General features: G+C 36.4%; 1 protein-coding gene and 1 long non-coding RNA gene across 3 annotated transcripts in view; both read right to left on the bottom strand.

Moving 5' to 3' along the window:
- Positions 1-2,951, bottom strand: part of LOC127860003 (uncharacterized) — a 60,316-nt gene extending 57,365 nt beyond the window's left edge. Inside the window, exons 1-2 of the long non-coding RNA XR_008039566.1 lie at positions 2,768-2,951; positions 2,324-2,621 (exon numbers count right to left, since the gene is read on the bottom strand). This is a non-coding gene — a long non-coding RNA (uncharacterized LOC127860003). The remainder of the gene's footprint in view (positions 1-2,323; positions 2,622-2,767) is intronic.
- LOC127859995 (protein turtle-like) overlaps positions 1-20,503 on the bottom strand; it is a 266,899-nt gene that overhangs the window by 200,691 nt on the left and 45,705 nt on the right. The gene's annotated exons all lie outside the window — the stretch shown is intronic.

Below are 20,503 nucleotides of genomic sequence, written 5' to 3'. Positions count from 1 at the left end.
CAGGATATATGAAGGTACCAAACAAATAAATACAATAACTATCATTAAGTCATCATAGATGCCGCTGCCAAACAGTTATATGTCTACAAAAATTGTAGCTTAAAATCAATAAGCTCTTGGATGCCTAAAAAGAAACCTAGCTACTCCCTGATTAATACTTTTTTATCATTATTAGAGCAAAGTCATTGCCTTATGCTACAGGCAGCAAGAGTAGCTGAACAACAGCCTGCATGATAGTCTGGTCAGGAGCTATCCTGCCCTCTACAAAGCAGTGTTTTTTTTCACCATTTTGGGAATGGGGCCCGGTCCCTTTGGATTTGGAAACATCACGTCTTTTGTACTAAAAATGGGAAATTAATGTTGATGATTTTATGCTTGCAAATACTTTAAAATTGATAATAAAAGTGATTTCAATATTATATTTTCTAAGGTTCATCTTATAGAGCTGGATTTGGAGATAATTGACATGTTTAGATTTATCAACAACAAAAAATTAAAACAAGAGGGCCATGATGGCCCTGAATCGCTCACCTGACTAACCTTGCTTCATGAACTTAAATTTTATTAGACCCATATACAATCCCAAGCCAAATTTCATTAATTAATACATTCTGACAAAATTTCATTAAGATGTGATGAAAACTGTGACCTCTTTCATCTACACAAGGTTTTACTAGAATTTGCCCGGTGACCTAATTTTTGACCCCAGATGACCCATATACGATCCAAAATCAGATATTATCAAGATAAATATTCTGACCATATTTCATTAAGATCATATGAAAACTATGACCTCTATTGTCTTCACAAAGTTTTTCTATGATTTGACCTAGTTTTTGACCCCAGATGACCCTAATACAATCCCAACCCAGATTTCATCAAGATTAATATTCTGGCCAAATTTCATAAAGATTTAATGAAAACTGTGACCTCTACTGTCTACAAAAGTTTGTTTTTTTAATCTGACCTAGTTTTTGACCCTAGATGACCCAAAGTCAATCCCAATCCAGATTTTAACAAGACAAACATTTTGACTATATTTCAATAAAATCTGATGAAAACTGTGACCTCTATAGTCTACACAAGGTTTTTCTATTATTTGACCTAGTGCCTAGTTGCTGACCCCAGATGACCCAAATACAATCCAAACAGGGCTCCTCTTGCCCAAAAAATTATGTGGCCAACATTTTAGCCAAATGGAATTTTGTGTAGCCAAATTTTAGAAACTGTAGCCAAAGTTTTAGCAAAGCATTTGCAGGGGTCAAAGTTGGATATTTTGAAAATCCTGAACTTAAAGCTGGGGGCCAGGGGGCCGCAGGGCCCTCGGTGGGTCCAGGGGACAAGGGGGCCAGAGGCCCCCAGAAGCTCCTGGATTCGACACATTTATAGGGTGCCTGTACCTGTTCTGGTGATTCTTTTTTCTTAAAAAAACAACATACACATATATTTAAAAATCTTCATGTATTTGATAAAGAACACAAAGTTAGTCAAAAGGCAATTCATTCACATGCACCCTCTGTCTGGCATGGACTCGACTGCAGGTGTTGCTTTTGAAGAACCAGATAAAACCTGTAACAGTGGTTACAAAATATATTTTTCACACATACTTTAAAAAAGTCAATAATACATGTTTAATTAATGCAGAATCAAATGTCACCATTTATATTCACAGAATCATGCTGCCAGAAGCCTCCACATACACCTAAGAAAATTGGGTATGGTGGCTTCTGCTAAACAGTTAAAATTGAAAATTTCAGCATGGGTTCCCCTAGTTTTTATCCCAATCGTTGTTTGAATGCTAAATAATTGTATCCTGGTGTGACCCAAATTTGACGATGTAACGGTTACATGAAGCAATATTTAGCAAATAATTTAAGAAATAATGAATGTTTAATAGCACAAAATAATAATTTTAAACTCGGCTGTATTACTTTGAAATGATTCCAAGACAATAATCATCCATTTAATCGATAAAAATAGAATTTGGATTACGGTAGGTTGCCCATATTTGTTTTACAAAAAGTAAGAAAAAAAACATTTCTTGCTGCTGGGCTCATATGTTGGGGACAATAAAACATTTTATTTAACTAAAAAAGACCTGTCCCAGTCAGCAAAAATGGCGTATTTGATCGTATTTTCAATTACTGTTAAAATTCTTTTCCTGATTTATGCTTTATTCAAAGTTCAAAATGTTTTAAAAGCTCACAATCAATGAATCATACGTTATTAATAAAAAACAAGATGTGTTTGTGAAACACAATATCCCCCTATATGGTGTTTGACCTTGTAGGATGACCTTGACATTGTGAAGGATGACCTTGACCTTTCACCACTCAAAATGTGCAGCTCCATGATATACACATGCATGCCAAATATCAAGTTGCTATCTTCAATATTGCAAAAGTATTCATAAAATAAGGGATTTGGGCCACATATATTTGATCTCTGACCTTGAAGGATGACCTTGACCTTGACCTTTCACCACTCAAAATGTGCAGCTCCATGACATGCACATGCATGCCAAATATCAAGTTGCTATCTTCAATATTGCAAAAGTATTTATAAAATAAGCGATTAGGGCCACATTTATTTGACCTCTGACCTTGAAGGATGACCTTGACCTTTCACCGCTCAAAATGTGCAGCTCCATGAGATACACATGCATGCCAAATATCAAGTTGCTATCATCAATATTGCAAAAGTATTCATAAAATGAGCGATTTTGGCCACATATATTTGACCTCTGACCTTGAAGGATGACCTTGACCTTTCACCACTCAAAATGTGCAGCTTCATGAGATACACATGCATGCCAAATATGAAGTTGCTATCTTCAATATAGCAAAAGTTATTGCAAAATGTTAAAGTTGGCGCAAACAGACAGACCAACAGACAGACCAACAGACAGGGCAAAAACAATATGTCCCCCACTACTATAGTGGGGGACATAAAAATTGGCAAATTTGCTAGATCTATCTTGCCGATTTTTGATGCAAAACAACCTCAACAGTAAACTTTAGCAACAGAAAATACGACCAAATTCGGGGTGTTAGTTTAAAAAAATAAAAACCCTACCTGGTTGGTCTTGATGGTTCTTATATTCTTTATGTGATAAGGGCCCTCTGCGTGGAGACGCAATGCCTTCTTCCCACAAGACTGATAATTCAGGGTTTTCTTACAAACTTCTCAAACCGCTTTTCCACAAGCTTCCACTTTTCTCAACCAGTTCACTACCCGCCCGTAGACTACAGCGGGGAATGGCCACCCATTATAAACTGTACGCTGAAGTTTCTTTAGCTACCAACAGGCAAGTATCTCGTTGCCATTTTTCTCAACTTAAGTCTAAACACAGCTTCCCATACGGCATCAAATATACGCAAAAAGTACTCAAATTTATTTAAATCGGCAGCAATCTTTAATCTTTAATCAGATGTAATTGTTTATTTAATCCTCTACGATGTACGATTTGTTTTCACATCAGTAATTTGTCTCGATGACCGGTGTTAATGCCGACTGTGTATGAATTTTTCAGGTCAATAACACGGCAATGTATTGATGCACAGTCTACAGCTGAAAGCGGTTAATATCTGAGACGGCATGTCAGGAAAAAAATCAATACCGATAATTCTCATTGTTCATTAATTAAGCAACGATTAATAACACTTATCCTTTATGGATTTTCATGAAAGAAAAACCATAATAAAGAAAATTTTCTTCTCTTTAATCTGATATATAAACAAGTTTGGAAAGAATTGGATGAACAATTTGGACTTTATTGCATAAACACCATTTTCTCAATTCAAGGGGAGGTAATTCTGTACTTCATGGACCAATAATGCTCATTTTTTTGTAGGGTTCGTGTCCTCATTGATATAAAGACACTGTGCAAATTTGGAAAGGATCGGACAAAAAATGTGGAAGATTTTTTAAAGTTTTCACAAAATAGGCAAAAACGAATAAACATGCAAAGTTCAACGAGCTCCTGCGGCCATGTTTTTTGATGAATCAAATTTCTTTGAACAACTTTTTCAGGGGAGCCTTCAAAGGTCATCGCTGTGAAATTGTTTGAAAATCTGATGAGCGGTTTCTGACAAGAAGATTTTTTAAGGTTTTTACCATATATGGTCATGGCGGCCATCTTGGTTATGTGATCAAATTTTTTTTAACAATTCTTTTGTCCCATGACCTAGGGATGCTCCACATGAAATTTAGTTGAAATTGGCTCAATGGTTTAGAAGAAGAAGATGTTTACAAATTGTTTACAGACAGACAGACGGACGGACGGCCGGACGCCGGACGGTGAGTGATCACAATAGCTCACCCCGAGCTATCGCTCAGGTGAGCTAAAAAGGAAACTTTTAATTGGGAATTGTTAGGTCCCACTTGGGAAAAATATATACTTTTTTCCATTTGGAATGGGTCCCCCTACCCGACCCAAATTTGAACTAAACAAGAGATGTGTTTGTCAGAAACACAATGACCCCTTCTGTGCCGCTTTGAAGCCATATATTTGACCTTTGACCATGAAGGATGACCTTGACCTTTCACCACTCAAAATGTGCAGCTCCATGAGATACACATGCATGCCAAATATCAAGTTGCTATCTGAAGCAACATAGAAGTTATGAGCATTTTTCAAAACCTAAACGCGAAACCTAAACGCAAAGTGTGACGGAAGGACAGACAGACAGACAGACAGACGGTCCGATCACTATATGCCTTCGAGGGCATAAAAAAACACTACAAAGTCACACAAGGTTTTAAGGTCTCTGTGTATCAAATATTAAGGTATAAATCTGGAAAAATTTATAAAATGTACAACCTATTGCTCACATGAAACACAAGTCAACTTATTGCATCTGATACTATTAAATAGGAAAATCCTGACATTTAATTTCCAAACCATGTGCAGCCACTCAAGAATAAACACTTCAGGGACCTGATCTTCATCTTCCTGTGCATGAGAATAGGTGATAAACTGCAAGATACAACATTACTTATTTATCACCCATATCCACCAATGAGGCATCAATAACTCAACAAGATGATGTCTGGCTGACACCAGATCTGATAGAGTTCACTGACTCCAGAAAATTAAATTGATATGAAAATACCGGATATTAAACCAGTTAAAGAATCTTCAATTATACACTAAATGAAATGAAATACAGTCAATTATTTAAATATAGAAAAACAATTGGTTTATCATTGTTTATCCATCAATAAAACAATGCTTCTAAGTTTTGATGGGTAGCAATAAACCATGCTGGCGTTAGTCCCAGCTGATTATGAGCTATTCCTCAGAACCAAAAAAGTTGTTCATTGACCGATAAATATGGTGAAAAATATTTTGATTCTATTACACTATTGATCAATATTTGTACAATTTGAATGAAAACTTATTTATTGAACTATGCCCTGCTCAGCTTCGTGACTTCTTTCTGCATGCTATCAAAGTAGGGTGCTATTTTTGCTATTTTTGTTCTTTGTTAAATCAAAGATCAGTGAGATTTAAATAATTTTTTACATCAAAAAGAAATTTCATATAAGGAATGGACAAAGCCTCAATTTTTCTTACTTTACTTTTGACTTTATATTTTGCCATTGACCTACCACCCAAGGACTTGGCTGTAGTATACAACGCGGTATGCTTGTAACTACCGGAGAATTATTTCTAAATTCTTAATTTACTCTATACTGTTTGAGCTTTGACCTTGACTTGGAACGTTGACCTTGTGTGACCCAATGACCAGTTTCTTGCGCACAATGTTTCCCATGATGCTAATCAATTTTGCCAACTTATCTGCCAAGTTATGTGGACACTTAAGTCATGCTCTGGACAAAGTGTAACAGTTTTTTTTTCGTTCAAATTTGGGTCCAGTAGGGGGACCCATTCCCAATAAAAAACGTATATATTTTTCAAGGTTTACAAAAAAAATAATTCTACTTAGAATCCACATTTAATTCATCTCCAGTCACGCTCTGTAAATTGAACCTAAGTTAATATAATATTCAAATAACTTGTAGTCTAAATTTTAGAGTATTTGTTAGCAAAAAATCTTTAACACTTATTTCCCAATATTAGTGAAAAAGACGAGATTTTTGCCAATCCAAAGGGACCCGGCCCCATTCCCAAAGTGGTGAAAAAACACTGTGTAAGGTACTTATTCCTTAATTTAACATTTGGACTTTGAATTGCCATCTTAACCTGGGGATCTGAGGTCCTGCTTTTCATGTGCAACACATGACCTTAGCAAGCAGATCACATGTTTAAGTAATTGAAAATATTGTTTTTCCAAGATATTTACTTTTAACGCTGCAATATTTACTAATTGCAGGGTGGTGAATCTAGAGGGATGAGTGTGAAACATATCTGAAATCTCAATAAAAATAGATACACCAGTTTCATTCTACACCCCGAAACTGTAACTGTGTGCAAATTCATTATCACTGAAACTGAAAATTGGTATGAAAATTGGGTACCTGTGTTTCTTAGCAAATAAATCTGTTCACACCCATCCTCCTCCCCTAATGATTTTCATTGAAGGAAGACAAATCTGAATGTGCAGTTCTCATAATAGCTATTTAAATATTCTAATAGCAAGAAGGCATAAGATTAATGCTTCCAAATGAAGAGAAATTTTATATTTCTAAGCCAAGGAACTGTTTAGGGTGTTTTTTTATGCCAATTAAAGTTACAAGTTGTATTTTATAATGTTACAGAAAAATTATAACCTTTACCTTCAGGATTTAAATGTTTTAAATCCTTAAAATATATTACTTGATACTTGTTCAACATCTCCCATCTATTATAATAATTAATTGTCAATATAAATAAAATTTAAAAAAATGCTCTTTCAGATGTATTTAAACCTTTGTGCATTTTAGTGCATTTCCTTCCATTCTTTACTTAGAAGTTTGAATATCCCCACACAATCACATCTTTAATTACATGCCTTTACCAGCACAAGCTCACAAAGTATGTGCCCACTAAACACCTTCAGAACTGAAACAGTATCCCTGATATTACAAAAAAAAACTCGAGAACTTATTCCACTTATTCTGGCAAACACTGTCCAATATGACAACAAGCGTTTATGACAATTCCTTTCGATGTTCACTGCAGGCCATTCCAAACAGGCGCAGAGTCCCTGCCAATCCTGATCAATACATCCACCTTCTCAGAGCTATCCTAACTGTACTGCAATTAAAACTGTGGAAAACAGCCGACCTCAAATCTGATTTTAGTCCACTGCACCAGTGTTATTTAATTAAAACGTGGGTACAAAAAGTAGTATTTCTTCACTTTTTGTCCTTTAAAGTATCCAACAAAGATAATTTGGTCATGCTGTGATTGTTGTTTACTAAATATAGCAGATTTAAGTAGCATAATATTTCAAAGTTTTTGCTTAGAAGAGCAAAACAGAAATTTATTTTGGCTTTAAAATAACTGTATTTTCCCAGTATCAATTTTTGTTAATGTTACTTGTTCATGCAACCCCAATCCACATGAGCAGTGATTTTGTTCACCATTTTGAGTTTTCAGTATTATATTTACTAAGGTTGAACTTCTATAGCTGGATGGATGATGAACAAAATGTTGAGATCTAAAAAAAAATTTTTTTTTTGGAAACCTTCAATTGGGAATTTTTAGGTCCCATTTGGGAAAAGTATATACTTTTTTATATTGGGAATGGGGCCAAATAGCAGACCCGATTTTGAACACAAAAAAAGCAACTGCATGAGGTTTGCTTAGTTCAAAGCAAATAAATGGCTTTTAAAAAACAACAAAACTTTGCTTTTAATACGCCAATCAGCATCTTATTTCAGTGTTATTTACTATTTCTTGTTTAATAAACTTTAAAGGGATCTTTTCACGCTTTGGTAAATTGACAAAATTGAAAAAAGTTGTTTCAGATTAGCAAATTTTCATTTTAGTTATGATATTTGTGAGGAAACAGTAATACTGAACATTTACCATGGTCTAATATAGCCATTATATGCATCTTTTGACGATTTTAAAACCTAAAAATTATAAAGCGTTGCAACGCGAAACGATTGAATAATTTGGAGAGTTCTGTTTTTGTCGTTAAATTTTGTGAAACTACGAAGATTGCTTATATAAGGTATAAAATACGTCAAGTATGTGTACTCGGCGGAATAGCTCAGTCGGCTAAAGCGTTTTTACTTCAGGACTCTGGTAGGACTCCAGGGGTCACTGGTTCGAAACCTGTTCCGGGCAATGTTCTTTTCCTTTTTTTTAATTTTATTCTTGATTTTTTACTGAAGCTTTTACGATCCAATGTTTACATTTATCAATATAAAGCATTTAATGAATAAGTTAAAAAATGCCAAAATCTGTGAAAAGGCCCCTTTAAGTCTTAGTATTGCAAACATACATGTATAAAGAAAGATCTAACGTAAAGCGGCAATTTGCTGCGCCATTCTTGTTTTTGGTTCCATTCACCAGCTCCTCTATGCTGTTCAACATGAAAAATGTGCATACGTGTTGAAATTTTGTATATTTTATAATTTTCAATTTAATATATTTTAGCAAATTTTCAATGGAAATTGCATAGAAATTGCTTTAAAGCCTTACTTTGAGTATTTGACTAAGAATTTCCTTAAACCTTTTCTGAACTCCATAGTCAGAAATATAACTATCAAAATACATAATCATTGTCTGTTCCTCAGGATTCAACATACCTTATTCAGAACTGACCAATTTGCTAGGTACAAACAACTTTTTATTGTTATATGAACTTGAGTCGCATGAATATCCAAAGGAGGTCACTCTAAGTTCAATAAAAATACTTAACCTGCAAGATTTAGAGTAGTTTTTTTTGTAGCTGAAGTCAATTAGCAGGGAAAAAAATGTTTACTGAGTTGTGAATCCCATCTCTAGAATACAAATGTTTCAAGCTTCTCTCATGATGTTACCTTGACCTTAACAGAGAGTATTTAATCATCTACAGCTAATCAGAGAACCTAAACGGCAAGGAATGGTTATAATTTGAGACGCATTGCTTTACAAGATCTCAGGGACATAAAGTTTGCATTTATTTCAAAATTCAAATATAATTAACAGTTTGTTGAAAATAATAGGGCTTTTTATGATCACAAAAATAAACCTCGTCAAAATTAATGTGGTACATTTCACAATGTTTGATGACATTTTACTGTGATACCAATGCCAAATGCCGCATATGAAATACTACATTGAAGGGAAGTAACTCAAGTCAAGTAATACATTTGCTAAACAAAAATACAAAGGGAATAATTATCATTAACACTGAAATACAACTTTTTGAACTACAAATTAGGAATTTCAGTCTTTAAGGTATAGCTGACAATCTTTTGGAGTATGTATTTGTAAGTTTATGAGGTAAGTCCATGTCCTTATAATGATGCTAAGCACTCGAGCCAAATTGATATTTAGACTCGTACAGTATTTTTGTAATGGACAAATTTTATAGTGACTTATGGATCAGATGTCCAGCTATTTAGTTTCTATTTATGTAATATCATTTTGGCATGGTTTTGTGCTGTGGGGGGAAACAGGTCTGGCGTACTCGGCTAAACCCCAAGTTTTAATAACATTATCGCCAAGACAGATCGACCTCTTCAAATACAATGTAAAGACAGCTTTTGTGTTGTTGTTTTTTGGCAATAATTTCCCTGACACAATAGCAATACATTGCCAGAGATGTATCGGCTCGCCAAACATTACATTATCCATAGTTAGAGAGTGCATTATTACATAGAGAAGTGAATTGTAAGGCTATGTCCACTTCACAGTTTCAAGCCCATATTCCTTTCACGTTCACTCTAAGAGCAAGTAAAAACTTACTCATTAACTCAAATTTTGGAATATTATATTTACATGCATGTAAATCTACACCAGACTTTTACCCACAACAATAATCCTATTGCTTTCATTTCCCACCTATTTGTTTTTTTAACACTTTGACCATAAAAATTCACAAAATCCTTAATAAATTTTAATAAACTGTCCTTGCATATATTTGTAAAGGTACTGATCCTTTTCTTTATGATTCATGAAATAAAATTTTGAAGAGAAAAAAAGAGATTGCAGTGTCTGAAATACCCTGTGCATGTCGCTTTGTCAGATTGCATAGGCAGTTCATCTTCAAGAATGGTTTCCCAAAAGCTCATTTGATGTAAATACATGTCTTGACACAATTTCGAAATGAACATTCACAATTGAAAATGCTGTGAAAGCATTTAAGTATGATTAACAAAGGGCAATAATTCTAGAAAAAGTGGAACGAGATTAATGGTTCTTGTACACTATACACACCCATTAAATGAGATCTACTTTACTATCTATGAGTAGTGTTGTTTTTTCATTCAAAATTGGGTTCGGTAATCGGCCCCATTCCCAATAGAAACAAGAGATTGCCAAGCAATATGGTCCCCTACCGGTGAAACTCCACCATTGTCAGTAAAAAAAATTTTGTTAAATATTTGTTGCCATAGCAACCATAATTTTTGACACAGGAACAAAATGAAACAATGTGCATAATCTCCATATTGCCATCTATCCATGTTTCAAGTTTCATGAAAAAAATATGATGAACTTTTAAAGTTATCGCAGGATCCAGAAAAATGTGACAGACTGACTGACAGACAGACTGACAGACAGACAGAAGGAGTGCAAACCATAAGTCCCCTCCGGTTTCACCGGTAGGGGACAAAAAGTATACATTCCCAAATAGGAGCTCAATATTCCCAATAGAAGGTTTAAAAAAAATATTATTATTATTAGATCTTAATATTATTATTTTTTATCTCCCATCCATATAAGTTCAACCATAGTAAATATAATACTGAAAACACTTGTACTCTCAATTTTGAGTATTTTTTTAGCAAAACAACAACAACACTAATTTCCCGATGTTAGTCAAAACGCGGCAAATTTTCCTAATCCAAAGGAACCTGAACCCATTCCCATAATGGTGAAAAAAAAACACAAATGAAGTATTAAGTTGATAAGATATGCTTTGGACAAAATTTAATCACAAAAAATAACAAAGGGCAATATATCCTAAAATAATAACTATATGAGCAAACAAATTTAGTACTTTTTAAGGCAATAAAATACTGGTACATTAAATTACCACCCCAGATCCTTGGAACCAATAATTGTAAAGATGGCAGGATTTTAAGACAAAACCAATCAGGCTATTCATGTTTCAGCGTCAGACAATAAATAACAACAAATTACATCATAAACAACCATTAAAATGGAAACTATAGAACAAAATAATGCAGATTATAAAACAGCACTGACATTAATAATATCAGCAATTGATTGAGGAACTAATTTCAAATTTGGAAGTTATGAAAACAATAAGTTGGGTACTTGAAACTAAAATAATTCAATATTGATGGAAGTTGTTTGCAGCGCAATGAAACTCATGAAAGTGAATCAGAATCAATAACTGGGAAGAAACATTGGCAATTACAACTGGAGAGATTAGTTATCATTATCAAAATCGAAAAGCAATGCACAAGTGTTTTCTACCTTCAGCCTCCATGAGTCATCCGAATGGTCATGCACCACATTCAATTAGCATTAATATTTTCCTGAAAAGTCATAACAAAACCTGTATGATGTCAAAACTGCACTTTGCAGCATTATGCAATAAAGTATTCAGCTACCTAGAAATTACATACCTGCATCATACATTGATCTAGATCTAGATTGATCTCAATCTAGATTGATCTAGATCCTTTCATATCTCACAGCTATACTTTGAATTCTTACCGTATTTTACCACTTATAGCGCGCAGTTTTTTAGCTCCTAATTTTAATTAAAAAATTTGGTGCGTGTTATACATTGATACAACGCTTTCCTGGTTGCTAAATTTTGACAAATCCATTTCGTAATCGCAAATCTAAGTAAAAGACGCCATTTTTTGCAGAAAACTAAAACCTATAATGTTATATATTGAAGGGCCGTTGTCGAAACAACAAATAGCGGGTAGGTATGAATAGGGTAGTAACAGTTTGGACATAAATTAAATATGAAAAAGACCTGTCTTTGTTGGTGTTTTCACACTTCTTTATTGACCGCATTTTTTATGGGCTGTTGTCAACATAAAATAAAAGCAGATAAAGGAAGGTGTGAAGGAGTTGTGTTTCGTGTGTTACGGTAGGTGTGAATGGGGTCTTTTTGCACTTCATAATTGACAGCTTTCATCGAGCAATTTGTGAATTGACTTGTTGAGTAATTTGAGACACAAATTGGCATTTGAAACCCTAATTGACACATGTAAACATGAAAATATGCAATTGCAACTTAGTGTGTATAAATATTGAACGTTCAATGGTGTTGTATTTAACGTTTCCTTGCTATTGTATTTACAACATCGCAAAAAGAATACTTGAAATTGTCAGCCCCGGGGCCGACTTTATCTTGAAAATTGTCAGCCCCACTATATCTTGAAATTGTCAGCCCCTATATACAAGATACATCTTTTAAATTGTCACAGACCATCCTTGTTCAAAATAGGCCGTGTATGTCAATCTCACACAGTCAGACAGAAACTTATGTCATCAAGTATGCTGAAGCTCACGGCAATGGAGCAGCTGGCCGTGAGTATAATGTCGGCGAGTCCTCTGTGCGGGAATGGCGTAGGGACAAGGGCAGCCTGATGAAACTTCCCGAACAAAGCAGGCGCAGCGCAGGTCAGCTTCCAGAGATTAAGAAGCAGCTGCTGTCCTGGTTAGAAAAGAGACGCGACAGGGGCATAGCTGTGTCCACTGTGGAGCTTCCAATGGAGGGGTGACGACTGGCCAGTCTCCTTGAAACCAAAGACTTCAAAGGGTCAGCTTGTTGGGCTTATGTTGTCTTTGAAAGAAGGACCCTGCCAAAGGGCGTCAAATGGCCAGCTGGGATAATCATAAGGACGCAGGAGAAGGGATGGATGGATGACCACCTGGTCAATGATTGGGTAAAGACGGTCTGGGGTAGACGACCAGGTGGTTTCTCCAAACACAGCTTCCTCGGCCTTGATGCCTTCCAGTGTCATTGTTCCCTGACTTTGCTGCGCCTCCTTAAAGAGGAAAACAAGACCACCCTGACCATCATCCCTGGTGTCTTTACCAGCGTCCTGCAACCACTTGATGTGTCAGTAAACAAATCAATGAAGGTCATGTTGCAGAGACGCTGGAACCAGAGGTACACCAAGGGTTTACTGCAACAGGGCAGATGAGGACACCCGAATTGGAGGAGATTTGCCAATGGATAGTTGATGCGTGGAAGGAACTTGACCCCAATATTATTGTCAATGCATTTAAAAAATGCTGCATTTCAGCAGGACCGAGGATAACGCTATCTGGGAAGACCTTGCCAATAAGACACCCCTACAGATGAAGACAACGAAGACACCACAGAAGTCTGCTACACAGATGAAGACAACAAAGACACCACAGAAGTCTGCTACACAGATGAAGACAACAAAGACACCACAGAAGTCTGCTACACAGATGAAGACAACAAAGACACCACAGAAGTCTGCTACACAGATGAAGACAACAAAGACACCACAGAAGTCTACTACACAGATGAAGACAACAAAGACACCACAGAAGTCTGCTACACAGATGAAGACAACGAAGACACCACAGAAGTCTGCTACACAGATGAAGACAACAAAGACACCACAGAAGTCTGCTACACAGATGAAGACAACAAAGACACCACAGAAGTCTGCTACACAGATGAAGACAACGAAGACACCACAGAAGTCTGCTACACAGATGAAGACAACGAAGACACCACAGAAGTCTGCTACACAGATGAAGACAACGAAGACACCACAGAAGTCTGCTACACAGATGAAGACAACAAAGACACCACAGAAGTCTGCTACACAGATGAAGACAACAAAGACACCACAGAAGTCTGCTACACAGATGAAGACAACAAAGACACCACAGAAGTCTGCTACACAGATGAAGACAACGAAGACACCACAGAAGTCTGCTACACAGATGAAGACAACAAAGACACCACAGAAGTCTGCTACACAGATGAAGACAACAAAGACACCACAGAAGTCTGCTACACAGATGAAGACAACAAAGACACCACAGAAGTCTGCTACACAGGTGAAGACAACAAAGACACCACAGAAGTCTGCTACACAGATGAAGACAACAAAGACACCACAGAAGTCTGCTACACAGATGAAGACAACAAAGACACCACAGAAGTCTGCTACACAGATGAAGACAACAAAGACACCACAGAAGTCTGCTACACAGATGAAGACAACAAAGACACCACAGAAGTCTGCTACACAGATGAAGACAACAAAGACACCACAGAAGTCTGCTACACAGATGAAGACAACAAAGACACCACAGAAGTCTGCTACACAGATGAAGACAACAAAGACACCACAGAAGTCTGCTACACAGATGAAGACAACAAAGACACCACAGAAGTCTGCTACACAGATGAAGACAACAAAGACACCACAGAAGTCTGCTACACAGATGAAGACAACAAAGACACCACAGAAGTCTGCTACACAGATGAAGACAACAAAGACACCACAGAAGTCTGCTACACAGATGAGGACAACAAAGACACCACAGAAGTCTGCTACACAGATGAAGACAACGAAGACACCACAGAAGTCTGCTACACAGATGAAGACAACAAAGACACCACAGAAGTCTGCTACACAGATGAAGACAACAAAGACACCACAGAAGTCTGCTACACAGATGAAGACAACAAAGACACCACAGAAGTCTGCTACACAGATGAAGACAACAAAGACACCACAGAAGTCTGCTACACAGATGAAGACAACAAAGACACCACAGAAGTCTGCTACTACAAAGAAACGCCAACCAGGATGACTGACGAGGAGATGAGGAAGTTTTTCAACAGCGACACCGATGATGAAGAATTCGAAGGTTTTAATGCACGAGACATCAACAGAAGATGAGAATAGACAACTCCCAGACTATCACTATGACAACAACCGCCTTTTTCAGCCCCATCATATTCTCGAGATAATAATCTTAACAAGAGGGCCAAGATGACCCTAGTTCGCTCACCTGAGAGGAGTCGGTTCATTCAATCTTTACCAAACGTCAAACTTGACCTAGATATAGTCCAGAAAAACATCCTGGTCAAGTTTCATCATTATTGAACCAAAACTCTAGCGTATGGAGTGTTTTTGTTTTTGTAAGATTTGACTTGGTGACCTTTATTTTGAGTTGACCCCCCTTACCAAACATCAAACTTTGCTTACAAACATAAATATTATGACCAATATTCATAAAATCTGAAACAAAATAGTGACCTCTAGAGTGTTTACAAGGATTTTGTATAACGTAATGAACATTAATTTTGGACAATCTAAGGGCAATAGTTATGGCATTAATTATGTGATTTTGCTCATTATCAAACTTGACTGAGATCTTTCAGCAACTTTGATAAAGAATACTTGAGAAATGTGAATGCCAGACTGCTTACAAACCAAATGTGGACAGGCGGATGGCGGACAAAGACCAATCCTAAAACCTCACCTGAGCAATCAGGTGAGCTAAAAAGTATGTTTCAATGATCTGAGCCATTTTCCAACTTGTCCGAAAATCAATAAAACCAATGTATTGATTAAGTTTCACGATGATTAGGCAAAAAATGTAACTTCTATGTGTTCGATCACAAGGTGTCTCTCTAGTCACATAAGGAAAACTGCCCCCCCCACGGCAGCCATGCTTTTTGACCGATCTGGACCATTTGCAAACTCATCTGAGATATATATAAAACCAATCTTTTCACCAAGTTACATGAAGATTGGGCATAAAATGTGACTTTTACAGTGTTTACAAGTTTTTTCTTTTTTTGACCTAGTGACCTAGTTTTTGACCCGGCACAACCCAGTTTCAAACTCGACAGAGATTTCATTGGGACAAAGCTTCTGACCAAGTTTCATGAAGATCGGACAATAAATGTGGCCTCTAGAATGTTTACAAACAAATGTGGACAACGGTCAGACGGACGGACAGAAGACAGACAAAGACCAGTCACAAAAGCTCACCTAAGCAATCAGGTGAGCTAAAAATGTTCTAAAATATAGTGCTATGCAACCCATGCTCCTGATCGTATAAATGCTCCCTTCTTTAAAACACAAATTAAAGCGCTAGAAAAACTCGGAATAAATTATTGCGCAATATAAAAATGGTGACCATTTTCGGTCCGATTTTCAGGGTTTTTTTGGCTACGAATTCTTTTTCTCCATTTTGGCTTTAAAAAATCGCATGCGCGTAAAACATGGGGGCGAGTTATACCTGGTGAATACAGTAAGATGTCAACCCAAATAAGAAATCAATTGCTCCTATAACGTTTATTATAAAATAAACAAGAGCACCGCCTTGCGGATGCAGACCGCTCATCTATTTTCTTTTTAAAGGTGAAGGGACTCTCAATTTCAATAACAAAGGAGGGAGGGGTGGAGTGAAGAGGGGTGTATAGTGTGGGGGTGTGAACATTTATTACACTATCTTCCAAAAATGCGGAAAAAAATGCAAAAAAAAAAAATAATTCAGGGGTGGGGGGGGTGGGGGGGGTGGGGGGGGTGGGTGGGGGGGAGGGGATTCTTGGGTGCGATGGTTGAACAGTTTTTCAAAAAAAAAAAAAAAAAAAAATTATTTTTGTTTTTTAGCCGTTTCAAAAAAAAAAATTGGGGGGAGAGAGGGGTAAAGTGTGAGGGTGTGGTGGTCATTTGTGAGATGATCTTAAAAAAAAAAAAAAAATTAGGGGGGGGGGGAGGATTCACGGGGGGGAGGGCACGGCGTATGGTTTGGGTGGAGTCTATTGTGGTATGTCAGGTAAGAGTAGTTTTGTCAAAGTATCAATCAAATCTATTCATAAATAAAGAAGTTATGGCAATTTTAGCAAAATTTAATAATTTTACCTTGAGAGTCAAGGTCATTCAAAGGTCAAGGTAAAAATCAACTTGCCAGGTACAGTAACCTCTTGATAGCATGAAAGTATTTGAAGTTTGAAAGCAATAGCCTTGATACTTTAGAAGTAAAGTGGATCGAGACACAAAATTTAACCATATATTCAAAGTTACTAAGTCAAAAAAGGGCCATAATTCCGTAAAAATGACAACCAGAGTAATGCAACTTGTCCTTTTACTGTACCCTTATGATAGTTTGCGAGTGTTCCAAGTATGAAAGCAATATCTATGATACTTTAGGGGTAAAGTGGACCAAAACACAAAACTACACCAAATTTTATAATTTTCTAAGTATAAAGGGCCCATAATTCCGTCCAAATGCCAGTCAGAGTTACATAACTTTGCCTGCACATTCCTCTTATGATAGTTAATAAGTGTTACAAGTATGAAAGCAATAGCTTTGATACTGTAGGAATAAAGTGGACCTAAACACAAAACTTAACCAAATTTTCAATATTCTAAGTATAAAAAGGGCACATAATTCTGTCAAAATGCCAGTCAGAGTTACATAACTTTGCCTGCACAGTCCCCTTATGATAGTTAGTAAGTGTTGCAAGTATGAAAGCAATAGCTTTGATACTTAAGAAATAAAATGGACCTAAACACAAAACTTAACCAAAATTTTCAATTTTCTAAGTAAAAAAAGGGCACATAATTCTGTCAAAATGCAGGCCAGAGTTATCTAACTTTGCCTGCCCAGTCCCCTCATGATAGTAAGTAAGTGTACCAAGTTTGAATGCAATAGCATTGATACTTTCTGAGAAAGTGGACCTAAACGCAAAACTTAACCGGACGCCAACGCCGACACCAAGGTGATGACAATAGCTCATAATTTTTTTTCAAAAAATAGATGAGCTAATAAAAATAAACAAGAGCTGTTTCCATAGGAAACCGCTTTGATAGAACTTATGAGCATTTTTCGAAACCTAAACGCCGATTTTGAAACCTAAACGCGGACCCTAAGCTCAAGGTCAAGGTCAAAGTGGTCAAAAATTGTGTGCTTTGGAAAGGCCTTGTCCATATACCCATGCATACCAAATATGAAGGTTACATCTGAAGCGACATAAAAGTTATGAGCATTTTTCGAAACCTAAACACAGATTTCAAAACCTAAACACAGACCCTAAGTTCAAGGTCAAGGTCAAAATTTGTGTGTGTATGGAAAGGCCTTGTCCATATACACATGCATACCAATATGAAGGTTACATCTGAAGCGACATAGAAGTAATGAGCTTTTTTCGAAACCGAAACCCAGATTTCGAAAACCTAAACGCGGACCCAAAGTTCAAGGTCAAGGTCAAAGGGGTCAAAATTTATTGTGCGTATGGAAAGGCCTTGTCCATATACACATGCATACTGAAGCGACATAGAAGTTATGAGCATTTTTTTTTAAAGTGACGGGCGGACGGACGGACGGACCGACAGACAGACAGACAGACAGACAGACAGTGCGATCACTAAATGCCCTCCATTGGGGGCATAAAAAAAAGGCCCATGAAGGGCAAAGCACAGAAGATGGGACTGAAAACTAATTAAAAGTGCTTCAAAATGATTATCTGCTTGAAACAAGAAAGAATCAATCTCCATATAATAAGACAGCTGCCATTGTGATGTTGTATTTTCCTCTTACATTGTATCAACAATTAGTTTTAACTTATAATAAATCAGACTCATTATACTGATAATTGGTGTAAAATTCTGATAAGGCCAAAAAAAAAAATAGTCTTGGTTCAGGGAACATGGCCAGAAAAATGTAGGAGGGTAGGTAGGTTTTTCTATTTTTTTTTTATTTTTTTTTACCAGTCGACTGATTTCAGGGTCAGTTAATGCACCCATGATTGTTTAAACACTGACCAAATGATTAACATTGCACATGTGGTATTTAGTCGTTGTATATTATTCAATATTCCTAGCTCTTTATGCACTTCTTCAGGGCTAGCGCTGGCCCAAAATTTCTTTGAGCCAACCATTTTTTGTTTGTCTGTCTGTGATAGTGTGACCTTCATATTCAAAAGTGAACACGCCATCTTTATCAGTCTCTGGTGTTTGGGGTGTGACCTTCAGAATTTTTTTCATCATGAGACCTGACCTAGTCTCCGACAGGTGCTCAAGAGTCTGAATAGTGGCTGTCAAAAGAAGGGTAACCTCAGAATAGCACAAGTCTTTCTTCTGGTACATTTTTTGATAAAATGGCAATGGGTTTGAGCGCATCACACAGGAAGTGAGCAGTGTACATAAATTTGAATGTTGCTATTGGTTTGTACAGGCTAAGGGCCTCACAGTACATTGATTTTGATTCATTATCAAAGCGAAGCCAATTGTTGTCAAGTTTCCATGACTCTTGGAATGCTCTAGTGTTTTGTGTTTTAATTTTTATTTTTTTTGTTATGACTCTTTAAGGTTAAAGACGCCATGTTAGCGACTGTAGAGACAAAGTGGTTACTTCCATTTTTATAGTAGACTAGATGAATGACTCTTCCTATGTGTTAAAAATTCAAAACTTTAATTACAATTAAACCGCGCGTGTTTTTCACATTTTCATTTGATTAAAATACGCTGCTGTCAGTTAGCATAGTGTGCGAGTAAAACAAACAAATTAATTAATAATCATCTTTTCATTTCGATCGGAAATTGGCAGAAAGTTGTAACATCATCGACATAGAACTAATTATTTAATTATCACTTTTAAATTCAGATCAATAGACAGCACGGAAATAATTAAATTATTGTCACGCTTCTTTTCATTTTTAATCTTTAATAATACGACATTTGCGACCGGCCGCTATTTTGTTTGCAGACGACAATATTAACTGTGTATTCAAAGTGCACAGTATCTGCGCATTAATGACCGAATATTACTCCATAGCTCCACCCATTTTTACATTTCATTCAACAACGTCATTTGATGTGTAAGAGAGCTCAATGTTGATTGGCCAGCTAGCATGCGCACTTCAATAACAATAAGGTCAAGCGATGTCTCGTATACAGGTGCAGACCGGTTTTTGTTCACTGTTCAAATTGCGAACACTTTCATTGAAACAAAGAGAAAAATATAGAAACCCAATCCAGATTTAAATGGTGGATGTTTTCAATGAAATTTTACGAGATTTTAGCATTTTCGCCATCAGATTTTTTTCCATGGACCAAAAAAATCGTTAGGGTCGGGGGCAAAAAATAGGGTCGGTCGGGTTCCCTGAACCAAGACTATTTTTTTTTTTGGCCTAAAAAGAAATTTCAGCCCACATTTGAAACATTTCTTTAAGTCTTGAAGGGTAAAAACTGCTAGGATATGTTCTCACAAAATGTTAAATTGCTTTAGAATCTTTATCCAAGAAATAATAGAGTGGCATTATATATTATTGTATACACACAGATATTGTTACATAGTATGGACCTACTTTTTATTCATAATGGAAAAAAAGTAATCTGAATGTGCTTAAATGAAAATAAAACAGGACTACATTCATGGTGCCTATACACATTTATT

Source organism: Dreissena polymorpha, chromosome 15 (assembly GCF_020536995.1).
Source record: "Dreissena polymorpha isolate Duluth1 chromosome 15, UMN_Dpol_1.0, whole genome shotgun sequence".
Classification (NCBI taxonomy): domain Eukaryota; kingdom Metazoa; phylum Mollusca; class Bivalvia; order Myida; family Dreissenidae; genus Dreissena; species Dreissena polymorpha.
The sequence above is the reverse complement of the archived record's forward strand: the minus strand, read 5'-3'. Positions and strand labels throughout refer to the sequence as shown.